We start from the raw sequence: 21,012 nt of genomic DNA, 5'->3' as shown, positions 1-21,012 counted from the left end.
CAAACCTGGGATGGAGAAATAGGAAGAAAATTAAAATGATTTCTTTTACTACTTAAAGGGATAACCATATTATCTTTATCGTCTACAGGAATACTTGAATAAGTTGTTGAACTTGAGCCTACATTATTAAAGTGAAAATTAAAAGCTTCTGCTATATCTTGTTTATCCTTAATTTCTTCATCTTTGACCTTTAGTAAATCAGGAACTGCTGGAGGGGGAATAGACCCCATTGATGATTTGACCAGCTTCCAAAATTTACTAGGATCATTAAAATTTTTATTTATCATGTTAAGGTAATACTCACTTTTTGCATTTTTTATAATTTTTGTACAAATATTCCTTAATGCCCTATATTGTTCCCAGTCACTAGCATTATTAGTTTTTTTTGCCTTAGCCCAGGCAATGTTCAGGAACATATCTTGATCCTTATGTTTGAATGTGGGAATAACTCTATGAATATTGGAGGTGTCGTCTTTCAACATTGTTGATACTGGAATATGCCGGTATTTGGATGGAACCAAGACAGTACGAGGTTCATTTCGAGGCTGATCATGCAGTACAACAAAGTCGTATATGCCCTCAAGACGATCAGCTATTTGTTCCTTGAAGGAGTTCCTTCGGCTTAGAAATCTAGATGGTATATCTAATTGAGCCTCATTAGCTAGTGTAGAGTACCGGTCCCACACATGTACAAGATCCAGAATATCCGCTTGATTTGCTGATTGTTCAAGTTCTTGGCAGATCCACTCTAATGGCATGTCTGTGCTCGGAAGTGACTCCATGCGTTTGGTCCTACGTTCAAACCTGGTCTTGCAAGTCATGTGATAACTTCCTTCTGCAGCTATAAGATCATTTACACAAGCTAGTCGCACTCTTAAGAATGAATCACACTTTGCTGCTTGTAGGATTCTTCTGCTGAATTTCATTTCTTGTATGAGATGTAGTTTTTCTTTCTGATCTTGTTGGCAAAAGATACACTGCTTCCAATCTATTGGAGGCATTTTGCTCCGTAGAGTAACATTTTGCAGAGTTGGGGTGGATGCAGATAAACTTGGTTTGGTATCTTTTTTCAATTCTGCCTTCAATTTCCTTTCTATTTCACGTTTATTCATGTATTTTGCTCGGCAGTCCTTATGCCATAAGAATTGCTGAGGCAAGTCTCCTTGAAGTATCTCAGTAAGTCGATTGGTTGCATCTCGGAAATTGTCATGGTGTAATTTCATCCGGAGCTGTCTTATAGTGTCAGCTGACTGGAGTCCATTCTTACTAACTGTCATGAGATTTTTCTTATTGTCTTCCTGGCATATGATGCATAACTGTGGCTTAGATGACATTAAGCTTTCTTGGGTATGGTCTATTTCTTCAGCCATGGTTTTTGACGCCAATTGACTAATTCAGACCTACAAGAAAGAGTTGGTGTGACGACACCTGCTGTCGATTCTGTGAATTGCGGTTGGCACCTGAGCCCATTAATCACCTAGATTGCCAGTCTACTGGAAACACCTGTGTTCGTGCCTTGGATGCTGTTTAAGAGATCACCAATTGACCGGACAGAGTCAGTCTTTGGTTTTGGACTCTTTGGTTGTGTTGTATTTTGTTACCCTCTTTATTTTCATTTGCAATCACATTTTTACTTCAACACTGGATTACATTTCAAACCTGCACCTTGCCTTACACACTGACCTTGTTGACGAATACAGAAATGTTATTTTCTTTAATTGATTTTCATCTTATTATTTAGTGTTGTCTTATTTTGTAATTAAATAAATATTTCTTTGAGCTTATAATTTGGTTTTCGTGTGTCCCTTGTTTTTGTTGCTTCCCTTGAGCCAAGGGTCGTAACAGTTGGTTCCCAACCTGTGGGCCAATGTATTGCAGGTGGGCCGTGGGAGGCCTTTCAATAGAAAAAATAGAAAAAAATTCATGAATTCTGCTTTTATGTCATTTTTCCTTTTTTATTCAAAATATTCACAAATTTGTTTGATATGGCATGAAATATCTGATAATCCGATTATCAAATATATGCAAGTGGATGTGTTTTGTTGTTTAAACCCCTTTATAAAAATCATGTTAGTTGACCTGTATGCGCGATGGGCGCCCCCATGTTAGTTTGTGCCCCAGACGCAGTTCAGAGAATCAGATCTGTTGGATTTACAACACGTGAATTCATCCACTTCTCCCAAAATACATAAAAGTAAGTGGCAGGTGAACTGGGAAAAGAATAGAGTAAACTTTGAAGTTACTTACACAATGTGTATCTGATATGAATAAAACGTGTCTAATTGTAATGGAAAGGATTATTATTGCTTCTTCCATAGACATCAGTGTGTATTTTACATACTCTAAATGTATTGTTTTTTTTAGTACTTATATGAATTTATAAGTCTGAAACCTACATTATGTGGTTGAAAACACTGAAAAGTTTTGATATATGGCAGCTCTAAACGCACCTGTCTCTGGCTCAGTGCCAGCCAACGTGCTGCACTAACCTTTCTAATCACACCGGTGTGATCGTACGTGTGAAAGAGTTAAATTAAATAAATTAAAATCTTTCCTCCAATCAGTCAGTGTAAAAGCAAGTGTGTTAAGTTTACTGACTTTGATGTCATCTAGCTAATCGTGCTAATAGGCTTTTTTTAGTGATCAAAAATGCTAAAATATATACTGCAATTATTTAAACTACTTAGATAGATAGATATATAGATATAAACGTTATTGATCCCCTTGGGATGTTTATGAAAACATGTCACATTATGAAAATATACACTGGACATGACTTTACCTGTTAGCTGTCTTATGTTTCCGATCAGCCGTTCTGAGTGTGAGAGTGGAGAGAGGCGAAGAAAGGCTAAGTTCGGGGGAGGTGTGAGAAAGGCCAAGCTCGGGGGAGGGGTGGGATGATATCGGGGAGGGCAAAGGTTGGGGAGTGCATTATAGCACATTTGACACATTTTACCTCAAAACAAAATACAAACTAAGTAAAAGTAACCTGATAATATTAATAATAATAACTTAATTATTAATTAATTAATAATAGTTCATGGTTAAAAACAGCTATTTTTTCAATATCTAAGCAGTTTCTTCACATGACATCTGAAATCTGAATATGGCATTGAATTGCCCATGTAGGAAAACTTACAAAAGCACATTTATTTCATGTTTGTACCTTGTTTAGTCAAAAAGATACACTGAAAAATAGATTTCAGCCTGGCGGTGGCGGCCATTTTGAATTTCTCAATTTTGAGGCATTTTGGGACATTTTTGAGCTTCATATACAGCAGATTTGGATTCAGCACCCCTTAATACCCCTAGAAATGTTGTATAATATAAATAATCACAAAATGCCTCCAGCACTTTAAATAAGCACATTTTCAGAAATTCTGCCTAGTCTACCTTGCTATGATACACATTTCTGATGGGATTGCCATGCTTTAAGTGTATGTTTACATTTTTAATCATGTAGGCTAATACTAACAGTCTCAAAGATGACAACTCAGTTCATGTTGTGTGAATGTTATAATGGCAAACGTTTTTACAATTTTTAAGATTGTTTAAAAGAATGGTAAAAAATAAAATAAAATAAAATAACTGCTTTTTATGGACTTTTCATTGAATAATTTCTTCTTTCCCCCCTTCAGATTCACAAAGGATCCAGATGATTACTGGCAATTTGGTGGAGGATTATTCTTTAGCTGCTACATTGCACTATCACTTCTGGTACAGATTCATTGGCCTTTGTGTTATTTTTTTTTTTTACTTGATTTAAAGGGGGGGTGAAACACTCAGTTTCAGTCAATCTCATGTTAATCTTGAGTACCTATAGAGTAGTATTGCATCCTTCATATCTCCAAAAAGTCTTTAGTTTTATTATATTTATAAAAGAAAGATAGGCTGTACCGAGTCTTTCCGGAAAAACCTGAGCGGCTGGAGGCATGCCGTGTGGGCGGGGCTAAATCACAAGCAGTTTCAATAAACAAACAGACACCTACAGTGGCCAGCTAAACACATGTATTTAAACACACACACCACATCGCATGCTCCATAGATACATTATCTATACGTGATCATGTTGTTTACTTGCTGTGCTTACGCGCCGATAGCTAACAACACACAGACATTTTGAAGCAGTTTTACTCACCGCCTGCGGTTCCAAAACGCACGACCGTGAACCTTTATCGTTGGGACTGCTCCATCCTAAGAATTAACGTTAGACTATCTGCAAATCCGGCGTCGAACTGGGCCTTGTTTATAAAACAATCATCATCGAAATGCAGGGAACGTTGATGGGCGTACTGCTTTCGCTCTCTCTCTCTGGTCTACGGGTGCACGCGCGCCCTTCCGGGAGAAGAGCCCTTAGGACCCCTATAAGGAAATTCCGCCCCATCTGACGTCACACAGGCCCATACTCGAAAAAAACTTTCCGAATCTTGTGACAAACCGGAAGGAGTATTTTTGGCACAGAAATACTCCTAACGTACGATTTAATTTTGAAACTTTGTCCATGTTTAGCAGTGGAATCCAACTCTTTAACAGTGTAAAAAACTCAGTATGCATGAAATAGCATTTCACCTGAAAATCTTGTACATGATTTATTTTGTTTTCAGTTTTCAGTGTTTTTGCTTTTATTTATAGGATAGTAGCAGACAGCGGGCACGAAGTGAAGAAGAAGTGATGGCATCGGAATGGACCTCGAGCTGGGACGCTGTCGGAGCACTGCACAAAGCTGTCACATTTTATTGAGAATTTAAAAACTTTTTTTTTTTTACTGTACACTTTAAATATTAAATGTTTAATTTAAGGGTTACTGTAATTGAACAAAAACTGTCTTTAAATATTCCATTTAGATGTTTACTTCTACAGGTTTTTAACATTACTTTGAAAACGCTGCAGTTTAAAGTTTGAGATGTTTTTCATTTTTTTAGTATTTTTAGACTTGTTTTTTCAGAATAAAACTTTTTACAATCTTGAGCATGTGTTAACTCATTATTTAATGTGTTTAATTAAGCCATTGCCACCAGTCATTTGAAGTTAACAGTTTTTATTGTACAGTATGGACAGTTAATCACAAATTCAGTAAGCATTCATGACTCATGTTCCAACTGCAAACTAGTTTGTAATTCGCCTTTGGCTAAGCCACACCCTAGAATGTAGATTGACCAATCACAGCGCAGCCAAGAACGAGCTCCGACAGAGGTCCGACACTTTTTCAGAGCGCTCCATTGACTTTAACGCAGGCGTCTCATATTTTTGGTCCCGGCAGGCCATTACCGTAGTAGTTTTATCAGAAATATGGTTAAACGTTGTGCCTGGGGCATTTGTAACACAGATACGCGTTTCCCAGAGAGGTTGGAGGGGGGTGTCCGTTTTTTTCCTTTCCCAAAACCGAAGTCAAATCCTGACAAGTGTCGTCTTTGGATTAAACTGTGTGTGTGGACGTCCTCACAGTCAGCTAAACCCCTCAAGGATCAACAGGCACACTTTTGTGTGCTCTAAGGTAAATTTTGCTTTTAACCTTACTGTGAAGTTATACTAGTTAGACAGTTTTATGCTGTTTGTTTTAGCTAACTTTGTTATTCAAGATACAAACACCTAACGTTAACGTTAGGTGTTTGTATCTTGAATAACAAAGTTAGCTAACATCCAGCCGCTAGTCAAAACATACCATCCTGATTTATGTGATAACTAAACTATCGCTAAGCTTGCTTGCTAGCACCTTGATTCTTCATTAATTAGGGTAGAGAACCGAAATCATAACCTAAAACAGCATAAAACTGTCTAACTAGTATAACTTCTCTCTCCTATCTAAAAGAGTCGAGGCGTTTGTTGCAAAATGCCTCATTTTTCCTGCGGCTCGTGCCACGCCCCGCTCAGCATCGGAGACCGCCACCTCATCTGCGCTCTCTGGCTGGGCCGCGAGCACGCAGCCACCGCACACTATACGGGCGGCTGCCCCGAGTGCGAAGAACTCTCAATGTCGACCCTGTGGTCTACTGCCTCCTCTTCTCTCCAGGATTTCGGCCGTACACGGGCGGGTGAGGACGCGGAGCTTTTACGCCTTCTCACTCGAGCCGTTGAACAGCTGGGCCTCGAGTGGTCTCCTCCTAAGGAATCAGACCGATTTTGGATACTTGAACAAAGCTCTTATGAGAAGACCGTTCAAAATGCTCACGACCAGACAGATCCTCGCGCAAATTCGCCCGAGAGACTGGTTTATCTCCCTCGATCTGAAAGACGCATACTTTCAGATCCAGATAATACCCCGTCACAGGCCATTCTTGAGATTCGCCTTCGACGATCAGGTATATCAATACACCGTCCTACCATTCGGCCTGTCTTTAGCACCCCGTACATTCACGAAGTGCATGGACACGGCTCTCGCTCCCCTGAGAGGGCAGGGAATGCGAATTTTTAATTATTTGGACGATTGGCTGATTCTAGCACAGTCAGAGGCCGAGCTCACCGCCCACAGAGCAGTGCTTCTCAGCCACCTGAACAGCCTGGGGCTCACGGTCAACTGGACCAAGAGCTCATTAGTGCCCAGTCAATCAACCTCTTTTCTGGGTTTGGATCTGGACACTGTGGCAATGACGGCCCGCTTGTCACCACAACGCGCGCGCCGCATTCGACGCCTGGCCGCGTCCTTCCAGCCGGGCAGCACCGCACCTCTCAAGACTTTTCAGAGGATGCTGGGTTGTATGGCTTCAGCTGCAGCAGTGCTTCAGCTGGGTCTATTGCGTATGCGCCCACTACAACGCTGGTTGAATGCCCGAGTGCCTCGCAGAGCCTGGGCTTCCGGCGGCATTCGAATCAGAGTGACTCAGAGCTGCGTTTCAGCACTGAAGCCCTGGTTAGCGGCCGACTGGTACCAGCAGGGAGTGACAATGGGAGCCATCTCACACCGCAAAGTTATCTCGACAGACGCTTCCACCTCAGGTTGGGGTGCTCTTTTCGAGGGCAAACCGGTCTTTGGTTGTGGTCAGACGAGGAGAAATGCCTCCACATAAATTGTTTGGAGATGATAGCGGTCGAGAACGCGCTCAAGCGCTTTCTCCCATTTATACGGGATCACCACGTGCTAGTCCGCTCGGACAACATGTCCGTGGTGTCCTATGTGAACCGACAAGGCGTTGTCAGGTCCAGGAGCCTGTGCAAACTGACAGAACGCTTTCTCGTGTGGGCTCACCGCTCGTTGCGCTTGCTGAGAGCCGCGCACGTGCCGGGCCACCTGAATGTCGGCCCAGACAAGACTGTCCAGGGACATCATTCCTCCGGGAGAATGGTCCCTGCACCCTCAGACAGTCCAGTTCCTCTGGCACCTATTTGGCAGAGCGGAAGTCGACCTCTTTGCGTCAAAAGACAACGCTCACTGCCCGATATTCTTCTCGAAAAGCGAGGACGCGCTGTCCCAAGCCTGGCCCAGCCTCCCGCATTACGCTTTCCCTCCGATCTCCCTGCTGCCACAGGTCTTAGCGAGAATCAGGGAAACGCACCACCCAGTGCTTCTTATAGCTCCGCGTTGGGAGAACCAAATCTGGTACCCAGAGCTAGTGAGGCTGTCGCACTCACCCCCATGGCCGATCCCGCTGAGGAAGGATCTCCTCTCTCAAGCCGGAGGATCGATCTGGCATCCCCATCCGGAGCGATGGTCTCTGCATGCATGGGTGATCAACGGTAACCCGTTGACCTGCCAGAAGGGGTCTTGAACACGATCACGCAGTCTAGAGCTCCCTCTACAAGGCGGCTCTATGTCTCCAAATGGTCTGTGTTCTCTAAATGGTGCGCTACTAAGAGCTTGGATCCACAAACATGTGTTGTCCCGCGGGTGCTCTCCTTCCTACAGGAGCTGTTGGATAAGGGCAGGTCCCCTTCCACGCTCAAAGTTTATGTGGCGGCTATTGCAGCGTTCGCTCAGACGACGCTCGGCCGCGCAATAGGAAGGAACGAGCTCATTATCCGTTTCCTCAGAGGAGCCAGACGGATGAATCCCCCGCGGCCCCCCTCGGTTCCTATTTGGGATCTGTCCTTGGTCCTGGAGGCCCTGAAGGCTTTTCCCTTTGAACCGCTTGAATCCGTGGATTCCAAGTATCTTTCGCTCAAAACCATTTTTCTGATAGCTCTGTCTTCAGTAAAACGCGTGGGGGATCTGCATGCGCTATCTGTTAGCCCTGCATGTCTTGAGTTCGGACCGAATGACTCGAAAGTCATCCTCAGACCGAGACACGGTTACATCCCCAAAACGATTGGTACCCCCTTTAGGGCACAAATCATCTCCCTTTCGGCTCTGCCAGCATCCGATAACGGAGACAGTGATAACCTCCTATGCCCTGTTAGGGCGCTGAGAGTTTACATCACGCGCTCCGCCGCTTTCAGGCGTTCCGAGCAGCTCTTTGTTTCTTTTGGCGGACGCACCAAGGGTCTCGCCGCCTCGAAACAGAGCCTGTCCAGGTGGATAGTGGACGCGATTGCAGCAGCTTACGCCTCCAAACACCTGCAGTGTCCTTTGGGTATCAGAGCCAACTCCACCAGAGGCATGGCCTCTTCGTGGGCCTGGTCCAGCGGAATTTCTATTCACGATATTTGTATGGCGGCGGGCTGGGCCTCCCCATCGACATTCGTGAGGTTTTATAACCTGGAAGTTCCTGCCTTGCAGGCTAAACTATTATCAGTATAAGTGGGCTGTATAATCTGCCCAGTCGCTTATGCGCAGACTACGCTCACATACTGTTTATATTTCTGGTATGGCACCAGGGGAAGGAGTGTTTGGTGTTCAGACCGGCTGTGCCGTTCTGTCCCTTATTTCCCTTTGCGCGCTGTGTATCGGTGCTGGCCCGCACTGCTGGCCGCCCCTCTTACACTCTGCCGTGCTAGGGCGTGCTCGGCGTGCACGGCGTTGACAAGGGGTTCCCGATGCGTAAGCAACTTACGCAATACGAGAGAACCTCTCGTAAGAGAACGTACTCGGTTACTAAACGTAACCTCGGTTCTCTCTAGAAGAGGGAATGAGTATTGCGTAACCCGCCGTGACGCACCACAAGCTTTTGCGCTTCAGACTACGAAAACCAGATTTTTCAGCCTGTGAGCCTTGCTTACATACACACTGGCCACACCCATCTTGACGGTTAGAGGGGTGTGGAGGGCGCGAAGTGCCCTCATTGGATGTGAAGTCACGCAGGGCTCACTGATAGGCTTAAGCAGTTGCTGCCGGGCAACCAATGAGCACGCTTATACAGCCTGCCATGGTCTGCCGGCTGCTGCACTGCGTTGACAATAAATGCAAAATTAAGGATAATTTTTGGCTTCAGATCTCGAAGAAAGAAGACTTTCCCGATGCGTAAGCAACTTACGCAATACTCGTTCCCTCTTCTAGAGAGAACCGAGGTTACGTTTAGTAACCGAGTACGTTTTGTGATTTTGTTTTAAGCTTTTGTATTCTGTATCCATTTAAAAGTTAAATAATATACAAAAATAAAGCAAATACATTTTAAAGGTGTCTGGGGTGTGTGGGTATTTCTCCTCAGTGTGGCACTCATATTTTTCAGATATACCTGCAATTTGCTTTAAAATAAAAATAAAAAAAAAACATCTGGAATCTGTCACAAAATAAGTGCACACACAACACCCTTTAAAAATATTAATTACTCCATGCCACATATTAAACACTTTACAACTGACAATCTAACTACTGTAAATCCCTGGGAATTAAGTGTTTTGTAATAAAACTTGCTAAAACAGCATTACAAAATGAACTTACTAACAAATAAATGGAAAGAGAGTGTGTAACATTTGTTTTCTTTATTAAATTTTTTTCAGCAATCATTTCTAAAAGCTGAAGGAATCTCTCCTCTCTCTCGTCGCTTCTTTTCTTTCCTCCCTTTCATTAGCCACTCTATAAGAACACAGGTGTGTTCATCAGCCCCTGCAAAATCAACACAGAATTTAACATTAGTGATGAACCATGGTCAATCTATATTATTAAATTAATATTAATGTTACATAGACAAGTTGAGGTACACTTTATAACAGTAGCTTGCTACGTAGCCAACACATATTACATATCAACACTATTAAAGGAGAAATAAAATCGTAAAATTAAAAAATAAAAGTCTCTCATTTAACTGAGAAACAACGTTGTTGTTTAAATAAAACAGTGTTAACTTAGCTGACAGGCATTAGCTCGTTCTGTTCGGCAATAATAATAATGATAAAATTGTCAATTTGCAGCCAATTCACAAACTTGTACCCTCGATTTACATTATTTAAACTTTTTGTGAAGTGTACTTATCTTCGGATATATGAGGAAACAGTAGATCGTCTTTTATTAGACTTTATTTTAACATGACGCAGCAGCACACATGTCCATCTGCTCCGTGTTATCTTTTTGTATGTATATCACGCATACGTCCGTACTGACGCATACCCAATCAGAGAACATGACAGATTCACGTGACATCTCCCCCTTTTAGTCTGGGGATTAACACAGTATTAAACAAAACACAAATTTTTCTGTATTCTTCTTTTAAGAAACCTAGGTATCAAATAAACATAATATCTCTTATTCTACTTATCAATATTATTTTAAACTTACTGTTTAAGTAAACATTAACAAAAATACAACTGAACAAGCAAATATAAACAAACCTTCTGCTTAGACCTTTCTCTTTGCCCTTCAAAATAACTGGTCTGTACACTTTTGTGAACATCACTAGTTTACTAATTTCTTCTGACTAATAAGTCAACTTGACAGCAGGTTTCACAACACGTCCCGAACGTGTCCTCAAAACTCTGGGTGATGACGGTATGCTTCTAGTCTCAGAGTTAGTTTGAGTTGGACCGGTGGCAGATGCCAAGTTACCCGGTGGGGAGGTGACTTCTGGTGACTGCGTTGGAGAGTCATTCCTTTCATGGTTGACAATCTGCAGATGCCTCCTGTTTCGTCTGGTGGTGTCTCCTTGTGGTGTTTTCACCACAAATGAACGGGGAGTGAAACATGAAGCCTGTATCACCCCGGTCCCTCTCCATGTCTTTTCTGAGTCTGTTTTCAGTCGCACTCTGTCTCCGACCCCTAAGGCTGGAAGCGGCTTTGCTGAGTATCTCCTGTTGTAGGTGTATTCGTATACCTTTGGCTTCGTATAGCTTTGGCATCTGTCTGCCTGACTGTAGACAGATTTGGCCATGCCGGTCTCAACTGATGGTGGAGCTTGGGGACTGTGGTTCGCAGTCTCCTCCCCATGAGGAGTCTGGCTGGGCTTTCTTTTGTCGGCTCCGTAGCGGTGTCCCTGTAGGTCAGGAGAGCTAGCTTGGGGTCTTGTTGCCTAAGGATACCTTTAGCGGTCCTGACAGCTCGCTCCGCCATCCCGTTAGCTTGGGGATAATATGGGCTTGATGTAGTGTGCTGGATGTCATACTTGGATGTGAAGACCTGGAACTGCCGCAAGGTGAACTGCGGGCCGTTATCCGTTATCAGCTCTTCAGGTATCCCGAACCGTGTAAATATGCTCATCAGCTTACTTATAACTGCTTCACTTGTGGTCTGGGTGAGACTCAATACTTCAAGCCATCTTGAATAATAGTCAATAACAACCAGGAAGTTCTTTCCTTTAAACTCACATAGATCTGCAGCTAGTTTTTTGCCAAGGGAGCTCCGGCAAAGGTGTTGTGATGAGTGGTTCACGGCTTTGGCTTGGTTTGTGCTCATTGCAGTGTGGGCATGAGGAAACTTTCTCCTTTACTGCATGGCTTATCTTTGGCCACCAGATGGCATTGTTGTATCTCTCCCTGGATTTGTTTAGGCCTTGATGCCCATGGTGGATTCTCTCCAACATCTCAGTTCTCATTGTTTGTGGGATCACAATTTGATTTCCCTTCTTTACCAGTCCATTATGCTCACTCAGACAACTTCTCTCCCTAAAATAGTCTAAAGCAGGTCTGATGACATCCTTTCTGTATCGCGGCCAGCCAGACTTAATGTACTGTCTGACCTTCTGCAGAGTTTCATCCTTCTCTGTCTCTGTTTTTATGCGCTCCAGCACTGGTTTAGGCCTTTCAAGCTCTTCGATGGCGTCCACGTATGCCTGGATGTCCTCGCTCAGTTTTGTCATCCACTTTTGACTAGGGATGTCCCGATCCGATCCACGGCATCGGTATCGTGCCGATACTGGCCCAAAATGCTAGATCGGATATCGGAGGGGAGAAAAAAAATTATCCGATAAAATAAATAAATCTCGCGTGCACATTAATTAATGTAATACGGAACTAATGTTACTGTTAGATACGCGCATATGCGGGTTCTTTAGGGACACCTAATCTGTAGCCCGCCTTAGCTCTGAACGCGCGTCTATATCGCTTCAAACGCTCACTTTATCATTATACGCGTGCGGCGCGTCCTATTCGCTTTGGACGCGCGAATGGATTCAAACTGTTCAAGCATCGAACTAGACGCGATAGACGCAAATTTGACGCTCTATTCGCGTTTGGTGTGAACGCAGCAAAATGAACAGGCTGCGATGTCAAGATTGCAATGCTGGAGTGTGTGTGTGTGTGTGTGTGTGTGTGTGTGTGTGTGTGTGTGTGTGTCAGAGAGAGAGAGGCACGGGCGCGATCGAACAGTGGAAACGAAACATAAAAACATACTCCGTCATTTTCATACAGGACATCATTAAAACTGCAAAAAGTGTTTAGCCTACTTATATTTGTGTAAAACACAACATTGTGCTTTTGTCAAACTGTAAACTTGTCAAACTGTAACTGTCACCCAACCAAAATCACACACACACACACACACACACACACACACACACACACACACACACACACACACACACACACACACACTGTTTAAAAGCAAAAATGATCTCATCTTTTGGACATTCATCATTCCATTGGTTTTCATTTCTTGTCCTAAAACAGAGCACTAATCTGTTTATTTTTAAGTTACACATTCTACAGTGAATAAAAAAGAAAATCAAATGTGTTTTTAATGGTAGTATTATTTTATACAGAAATAAATTATTTATAATTCAGATGAGAATAAAGTTAAAGTTACTTAAAATTTTAAGGAAACAAATATATTGATCTGAAATATAGCAAATTAATTTGAAATTCATTCAGGTTACCAAACATATCTCAAGGTCTTGAATAAAGGCTGGCAGTCTTTCATTATCAGCTGTTGTTGTGGACTATATACTGGATAAGTATTTGTTCTCCATTTGAGTGAGATGTTTTTATGTGGCTAATTGAGCAAAGTGCTTCCATTTATATTTTATTATTATTAGTATTAGTTCAAGAATAAAATAAAAATATCGGATTGATATCGGTATCGGCAAATAGCCAAAGCTGCGGCATCGGTATCGGTATCGGAAGTGAAAAAGTGGTATCGGGACATCCCTACTTTTGACTCTGGGTGCCTTGACAACACATCAGGTACTATTAGATTTTTCCTGGGATGTACTCTGCGACAGGGTTGAACTTCATTAGGCGGATCAGAAGTCGCTGGCACCTCAGTGGAGTTTTGTCTAGGTCTCTGTGGTTAATGAGTGTCACTAGTGGTTTATGGTCGGTAAGTAATTTGTAGCTTTCCAGACCACACAGATATAGATAGAACTTTTCTGAAGCCCATACACTAGCAAGACACTCCTTTTCTATTTGTGCATACTTCTTTTCCGCTTCATTTAGTGTACGAGAACAGTAGGCTACTGGTTTGAGTGTACCTCCATGATTCTGCAGCAGTACTCCTCCTAATCCGTAACTGGATGCGTCTGCTCCTACTACAGTGGGCAGATTTGGATCAAAGTACTGAAGAACAGGTGCGGAGGAGATCAGTGTTTTTACTTTCTGAAAGGCTGCTTCTTGCTGCGAGTCCCACACCCATGCTACTGCATTCTTTAACAGCTCGTTAAGGGGATGGAGGATTTGTGACAGATTGGGTATGTATCTACCAACATAATTCACCATACCGAGTACTCTTTTTAACTTACTCACGTTTGTAGGTGTCTCTAGCGCGGTGATGGCGGACACTCTTTCTGGGCTTGGAGCCACGCCCTCTTGACTGATGACCTGGCCCAGAAAGTGAAGAGAAGCCTGCCTGAACTTACACTTTTGGCAGTTGAGTTTTAAGCCAGATGCACGGATTGTCTCCATCACCCTTTTCAGGCGGCTGTCGTGCTCTTCCAGAGTGGCTCCGAACACTAGTATATCGTCCATGTAAACTACCGTGCCCTCGTGATTATGCAGTAGTTCTTGCATCCTCCTCTGGAATATTTCTGGAGCCGATGTAATCCCGAATGGGAGCCGTTTAAAACAGTAGCGACCATTTGGTGTTATAAAGGTCGTTAATTTTGAACTTTCTTCATCTAGGGCCATCTGCCAAAATCCACTGGCAGCATCCAGAGTTGTGTACACTTTACTTCCGGCCAGTTTGTGCAAGATGCTGTCCGTGGTCGGCAAGATGAACTTTTCCCTCTTCACGTTCTCATTCAGTTTAGTGAGACCTACACAGATTCTTACTTTTCCGTTCGGCTTTATTACAGGCACCATAGGCGCTACCCATTCTGTAGGCTCTGTCACGCGCTCTATTATGCCATTTTCCTCCATTCGCTTAAGCTCCTCCTCTACTTTAGGTAGCAGCGGAATGGGTATGCGGCGAGGGGCTGCGACGCTGTATGGCTTAGCGTTTTCTTTTAGGACTATTTTTATGGGGTCTCCTTTAAGTAGTCCTAATTCCCCAAACACACTGACTTCTCCAATGTGTTGTATTAGACCCAGGCGAACACCGACAGATCTACTCAGTAAATGATCACAAGTAGACTTCGCCACTATAGCTCTAAAGTAACAGTCTGTTGTTTTTCTCCCTAATGTCTCTTGTGTCTTAGCTATGAATTGCCCCAAATGGACTACTTTTCCTCCTGGACTTTCCAGTTTAGAGGTAACTGGATTAAGTTTCGGCTTGACACGGAGGCTGGTGTATGTGGCCTCATTTATTATCGTCGTGTATGCCCCAGAATCGATCTTGAAGCTGACTGGAGTGTGGCATATCATTAGAGTTGTGCGCCATGGTGGCTCTGTATCTGTGATGACTTCATCCACTGTAGCCTCGTTCTTGGTCGTAGTCTCATTAATTGAGCCTAAGAATAAGCTATCAACATCTTCAGTCACTTCTTGTATCATTCTGGTTTTGCATTTGTTCGCAAAGTGACCAATTTTGTGGCATTTATTACATTCTCTGTCTTTAGCTGGGCATATGTCTCTTGCATGCTTGCGCTCACATCTCCCACAGTTTTTCCTTTCAGTTTCTTTTCGTCCTCCTGCTACCTCATACTGTGTTTTTTTCCACTTACTTTTATAAACTTTAGCTTTCACTTCATCAACGTGCCCTGATGCACCAGCCTCACTGTTCTGTTGCTTTACTAGCTCACTGTGCCTGGCCATGTCGACTGCTTTTTTCAGAGTGAGGTCGCTTGTCATTTGCAGCTTCAATGAAAGATCTTTGTCTTTAATCCCTATGACAAGTCTATCTCTTATTTCCTCCTCCTTCTCATGAAAGTCACAGTGGGCTGCGAGTTCATACAGGTGCCTTATGTACTGTTCAACGGACTCACCCCCCTCTTGCGTCCGCGAGTGAAAACGTGCTCTCTCGAAAATCACATTTCTTTTCGGCACGAAGTGCTCGTCAAACAGCCTCAGCACATGGTCAAAATCCTCTTCCTCTTCCTCGTCATCCGGCAAGACGAATGAATTGTACACTTGCTCTGCCTCCGGACCCATAGAATAAATCAGTGCGCTGACCTGAACATCGGCTGGCTCTTTAAGCTTTGTTGCTATTCGGTACCTGGAGAAGCGTTGTTTCCAATCAGGCCAATCCTCCGGTTTAGCGAAGTTAAGTTGCTCCGGCGCCGAAAACTCCTCTCCCGTGGCATCATGGGATAGTAGGGATGGCTGACGTGAAAAAAGTCGTTCCGAAGCTTTGCGAGATCCCGAAGCGCAGATGTTTTGGAACACTGATCCAAAGCGTGATTCAAAACACCCATGTCACGTGACTATGGCCAAACGAAGCCTCGAAGTGTTTCACTAAGTGTTTCATCAGGTGTGGTCCGCCGAATCAGCGTTTGATTGACGCGGTCGGGAACAGACCACACAATCGCACATCTGTATAAAAGTGAAATCAACGCATATTGACCTTGTGGGTTTTTGTTTGGGAGTTTGATTTTGAGATAGCGGATTTTTGATGATATAGTGACATTTAGTGCTATTTAGGCTTACATTTAAATTTACACAACACATTGACTGATAGGCTAGAGACAGACAGAGTATAGCCTACATATAGTTACACATTAATAGATACATAGATATAAATATATATAGACAGCTTGATTAATAGATAGATACATATATAGATAGATTATAGATGCATATATAAATATATAGATTATAGATAGATACATATATAGATACATACATAGATTATATCTAGATACATATCTAGGTACATATCTAGATACATACAGTATCTAGATTATAGATACATATCTAGATACATAGATTCATATAGATAGATACATAGATAGATAGATTTGGATAGATAGATCAAATGGAGGCTCCCCAGAAGAGATGCCGTACATCTATGGTGTGGGAGCATTTCCGTTTAGAAACCCCAAATAAAGTGAGATGTGTGTATTGTGATCGGCAGCTAGCCTACTGCAACAATACATCCTCCATGATGCGCCATTTGAGGAGCACTCATCCTGCCATTTTGCAGGGTACAGAGGATGGTATCATTACCCCTGTACCTAGGCCTGCTACTGACACTGCTGGTCCATCTAAGCAAGGTATGCATTGTTTGAAATATAATTATAATTGAAATATAATTACAAACTTTTGGGACACTGTTTAGAAAGTCCATAGCCCTATGCCCTACAACCTAATGTCCCAAACACAACTGCCAATCATATTAAAAATAGCTTCAATGTGAATATAATATTGTGTGAATATACATTTTATAGGTCCACATATGAGACACACAATGCTACGGCTGATGCCACAGTGGAAGTGAAAAAATACATCAACGATGCATATTTGCCCAGAACTCATGATCCACTAACTTACTGGAAAGAGAGAGCAGTAATCTTTCCTCATTTGTATGTCCTAGCTAAAAGATATCTTTGCATGCCAGCAACAAGTTGTGAGAGGATTTTTTCAAAGGGTGGAGAAATTATCTGTAAAAAAAAGAAGTAGGCTAAGTCCTTCCACAGCAGAGAAATTAATATTTTTGAATAAAAATCTATAAAAAAGTGAGACATTGTGGCTTGATTTCTTTTATTAATATTCTTTTTGCTGGACCAAAATAACATTTTGCACAGTGAGGAGCCTATAGGTTACAAGCTTCACTATTAGAAAAATACAATAATAAAAAAACAACGTCAAGGTTGTTTCAGATCAACACCTGCAAGTGACCACTAGGTGTCACCGTTGAGACGGGTGTCGGATTGATTCGAAGCCTCGAAACAATATGGCACATTTGGTTCAACTGTTTCATTGCTTCACGAAGCCTCGATCTGCCCACCACTATGGGATAGTAAAGTGTCCATCGTATGCGCACTTCAGAATCGCGTCGGATGTAGTAGGTCATCTGGGTACTTCTCGCCTACTGTTTTTCGAATTATATGATTTTGGACTGTCTATAGGCGCGTTACCATTAAAGATTTGCGCAAAACTTTTGTGATTTTTTTCTAAGTATCGACAAAAAACTATTGCGAAATGACGCCGTTTACATTAACCGATGTTATGCGACTAAAACGTAATTTTTTCCTCTCGCGATAAGTCATTCCAAAAATCATGGCAACAGACGTTGGTAAGTTTATATACCGGTATATATCACAGCCACGTACCGCACTAGACGTTATTATTAATGGAAGGAAACGTAGGCGTGTTATCCAAGCATTAATGGCAAGGAAAGACCCTTATACTGTGAGCGGCACATATGAGGAGTTTCTGGGTGTTTCTCCCTCATTTATGCTCCGAGGTCTTGATTGTGGCATTTCTTTGAGGTTTAGAATCCAGTATTTCTGTCATTCTTTCTTCTCAAGAACTGTCTCATATTCTGTCCAAACACACCGCGCCTTCTAAGTCAGCTGACCTGTAAATGCGCAAAAACAGTTTCCATTGCTGTTTTGCGAAATATTTCTTTTTCGAATTGCCTGAAAAATCACCTCATGTGAGCGCAAAAACTTTTTTGCGATAAATGGGACTTTTTGCGAAATTGATGTGTTTCCATTGAGCATATTTTCAATTCCCAATTTCAATTTGCGCAATTTGAAGGGTAATGGAAACGCGGCTTATGTTTCGGACATACTACTCTGCTCGCGTACTGTTTTTCGCATACTATATAGTAGGGAAGTATTCGATTTCGGACGCAGCCATCGTCCTTATTTGGCAGTTCCGCTGCAAATACTGAGACGTAATAGTTCAAAAAACGTCATAGGGAACAGAAAAATCAGAACAGATTGAACAATATGACCAAAACAGAATATAAAGATATCAACGAAGCCCCTGAAGAGAATAATTTCAACTTTTCTGTACTTCTAAACACTCCAAATATACAACTAAATGCATTTAAGGGCTAAAAAAGTAGATTTAGCATGATATGTCCCCTTTAACCCTCTGGGGACCAAGCTGTTTTTGGGGTCCTTGAGATGTTCTGACATGCCTTGACATTTGTGCTTTTTTCAGTTAATTATAAACATGTTAATGGCAAAGGTGTAAATTCACTCTATATAGCACAAACAGGGCTACCATAATATGCGAGCAACGTGTATGTAGATGTTTGTATTTTTAAGAGAATAATGTTTATGCGTGGTTATTGGAAAAAATTAAAATGAAAGTTGCTGAATTAAGAACACAAAACACATATTAAATATGTGTCCACAAGACTTTTGACTAATGGATGTTGTCCCTTTTAGTTCTAGCTTTAAAATGATGTAAAAATAGTCTTGCTTTATCATTCACAAAAAAAAAATACATTGATTTAAATGGTGTAAAACAGGTTTTGCTTGGAAAGGCAATATGCGAGGAGGAGGAGTAGTTTACACCTTAGATTAAGGTGTCCCACCCACTCTGAATAATGACTCTGCATAATTAGCCATTCATTCAGGTGTGACACTGACTGAGCCACAATGCAAGGACAAAAGATGTATTTAGAAGACTTATATTGACCATTTAAGATTTCGCTTACATCTCTCTTGTAAATATGTTTTACTATTTTATTAAAAATGTTACAATTACAACAATAATTACAATTTCAACAATATTTCAACTGTACTCTTTCTTTATATATATATAGCCTATATATATATAAAAAAAAAGATTATAGGCCTACATTTTATCATATGTATTCATTAGTTTGAATATAGCCAACATTGGAACATCTAACATCTTAGTCTATGAATTTATTTTTGACAAAAATAGTATTTTTTTTGCAGTTTAATACGTTGATTATACAAATACATTTTATTTCAACATAACAATATTATTCCATTCGATTTTTACTCATCTCAGTAGGCTATAGCAAAGCAGTTTATTCTTTCACACACAGACGCGCGATTCATATTTAGGCTAAACAGTCTTTACAAATATGTCCCCTACATTCATCTCACAGAAAGGCGAGTCATATTATAGAAATGCGATTCATCTTTTTGCGGTTTGCATAGGCCTACACTAACGTTATTCCATAACGTTATTCCACACGTGAGAAAAGAAAACAGCCTACCTCACTCCTCAGCGGGATCTGCTCCTCATATCAGGAGATATTTCTCCTCATCAGCACTGTTCTGATTAATCTTTTCTCCATAAGGTAGGCTATATTATGCCTCACTCGATCGCGACGCGCTTTGTTTACAGCTGATGTGGGCGTTTCACACCCCTCAGAATTTGCGTTTGAATAGCACGCGCTCTCCGGGGAGTGGTCACATTACTGTGAATTAGCTCATAACGAGCTCGACTGGAGTCGCTCTCTTTTTATACAGATTACAGAAGCTGAGAATATTTGTTTTTTATATAAATGACTTCATTTAACAGATGCGATCTCAAGCTTTATGCCCGTGGGTCTGTTTGCCTGTTTGACTGAATTTTCGCGGAGTTATAGATCATTTTCGAACGCGTTTCAAATGGGAGTTTACTGACAGAGAGAAGGGAGAAATCGCATCATGTTAATTTTTCTTTATTTGTCAAAAAGCAAAACACTTTATTTTTATTGTGAGTATACAGAAAAAAAATAGAAACTGAACAGGATCGATTGATGTATTACACGAAAATGAAAGATCAAAATTAACAGAGCATTTAGTGTTTATTTTCATTGCTAAAAAAAAAAACCGAGCAAAACGCGCCGGCGCGTTCTTGGTCCCCAGAGGGTTAATAGTGTATGCTTTACTTATAAACATAAAAGCATAAAATACATTATATAATAAAAGTAGTATTGCATTTGAACACAGGGACATCAATATTGGTACACAATACACAATGACGGTAACTTTCGATGGACCGTTTTTGAGTATGAATGTGTCATTTTGAGTAGAAAATGAAGTCCAGATATCACAAAATAGCAAATTACTAAACCTAACAACAAAATCAATAATAAAGCAATGTAAATACAGCAGGGAAACAGCGAAAAAATCAACCTTATTAATTATTCAAGTCCCAGTGCATGATGGGAACAACAGAATCAGAAAAGTAGTAGTTATACTTAATTTTATGATGTTGAAATTAACGCTTTAATATCTACAAGCTTAAATTGAGTACTAATATAGAATTTATTTTGTTTTTTGGTAACACTTTAGAATACTGTATCTTACTTACTGCATAACTAATAAGTAATTATTGAAGAACTAATAGGTAATTATTCATTAACTACTTCTTCACTACTGTTAACTACTAAGGAAGATGTGTTAACTAATCAGTATGTAATATATTTTTATGGTTGTGTCAAGTAACAGTTAGTTAATCAATAAATAATGAATTCTGTCATAA

At 41.4% G+C, this 21,012-nt stretch overlaps 2 protein-coding genes and 1 long non-coding RNA gene across 3 annotated transcripts in view; 2 read left to right on the top strand and 1 right to left on the bottom strand.

The window, feature by feature from the left end:
* The window catches only part of LOC311094030, a 28,826-nt gene extending 23,859 nt beyond the window's left edge, over positions 1-4,967 (top strand). Inside the window, exons 3-4 of the long non-coding RNA XR_014608530.1 lie at positions 3,639-3,717; positions 4,633-4,967. This is a non-coding gene — a long non-coding RNA (uncharacterized lncRNA). The remainder of the gene's footprint in view (positions 1-3,638; positions 3,718-4,632) is intronic.
* The window catches only part of LOC311093954 (uncharacterized protein), a gene marked incomplete at its 5' end in the record, with an annotated part of 471,534 nt that overhangs the window by 274,063 nt on the left and 176,459 nt on the right, over positions 1-21,012 (top strand). The gene's annotated exons all lie outside the window — the stretch shown is intronic.
* LOC311093997 (uncharacterized protein) overlaps positions 1-21,012 on the bottom strand; it is a 150,246-nt gene that overhangs the window by 87,661 nt on the left and 41,573 nt on the right. The gene's annotated exons all lie outside the window — the stretch shown is intronic.

This window comes from Abramis brama (genome assembly GCF_963993115.1).
Source record: "Abramis brama genome assembly, chromosome: 12".
NCBI lineage: Eukaryota > Metazoa > Chordata > Actinopteri > Cypriniformes > Leuciscidae > Abramis > Abramis brama.
Note: the sequence above shows the minus strand (reverse complement) of the source record. Positions and strands in the feature narration are given on the sequence as shown.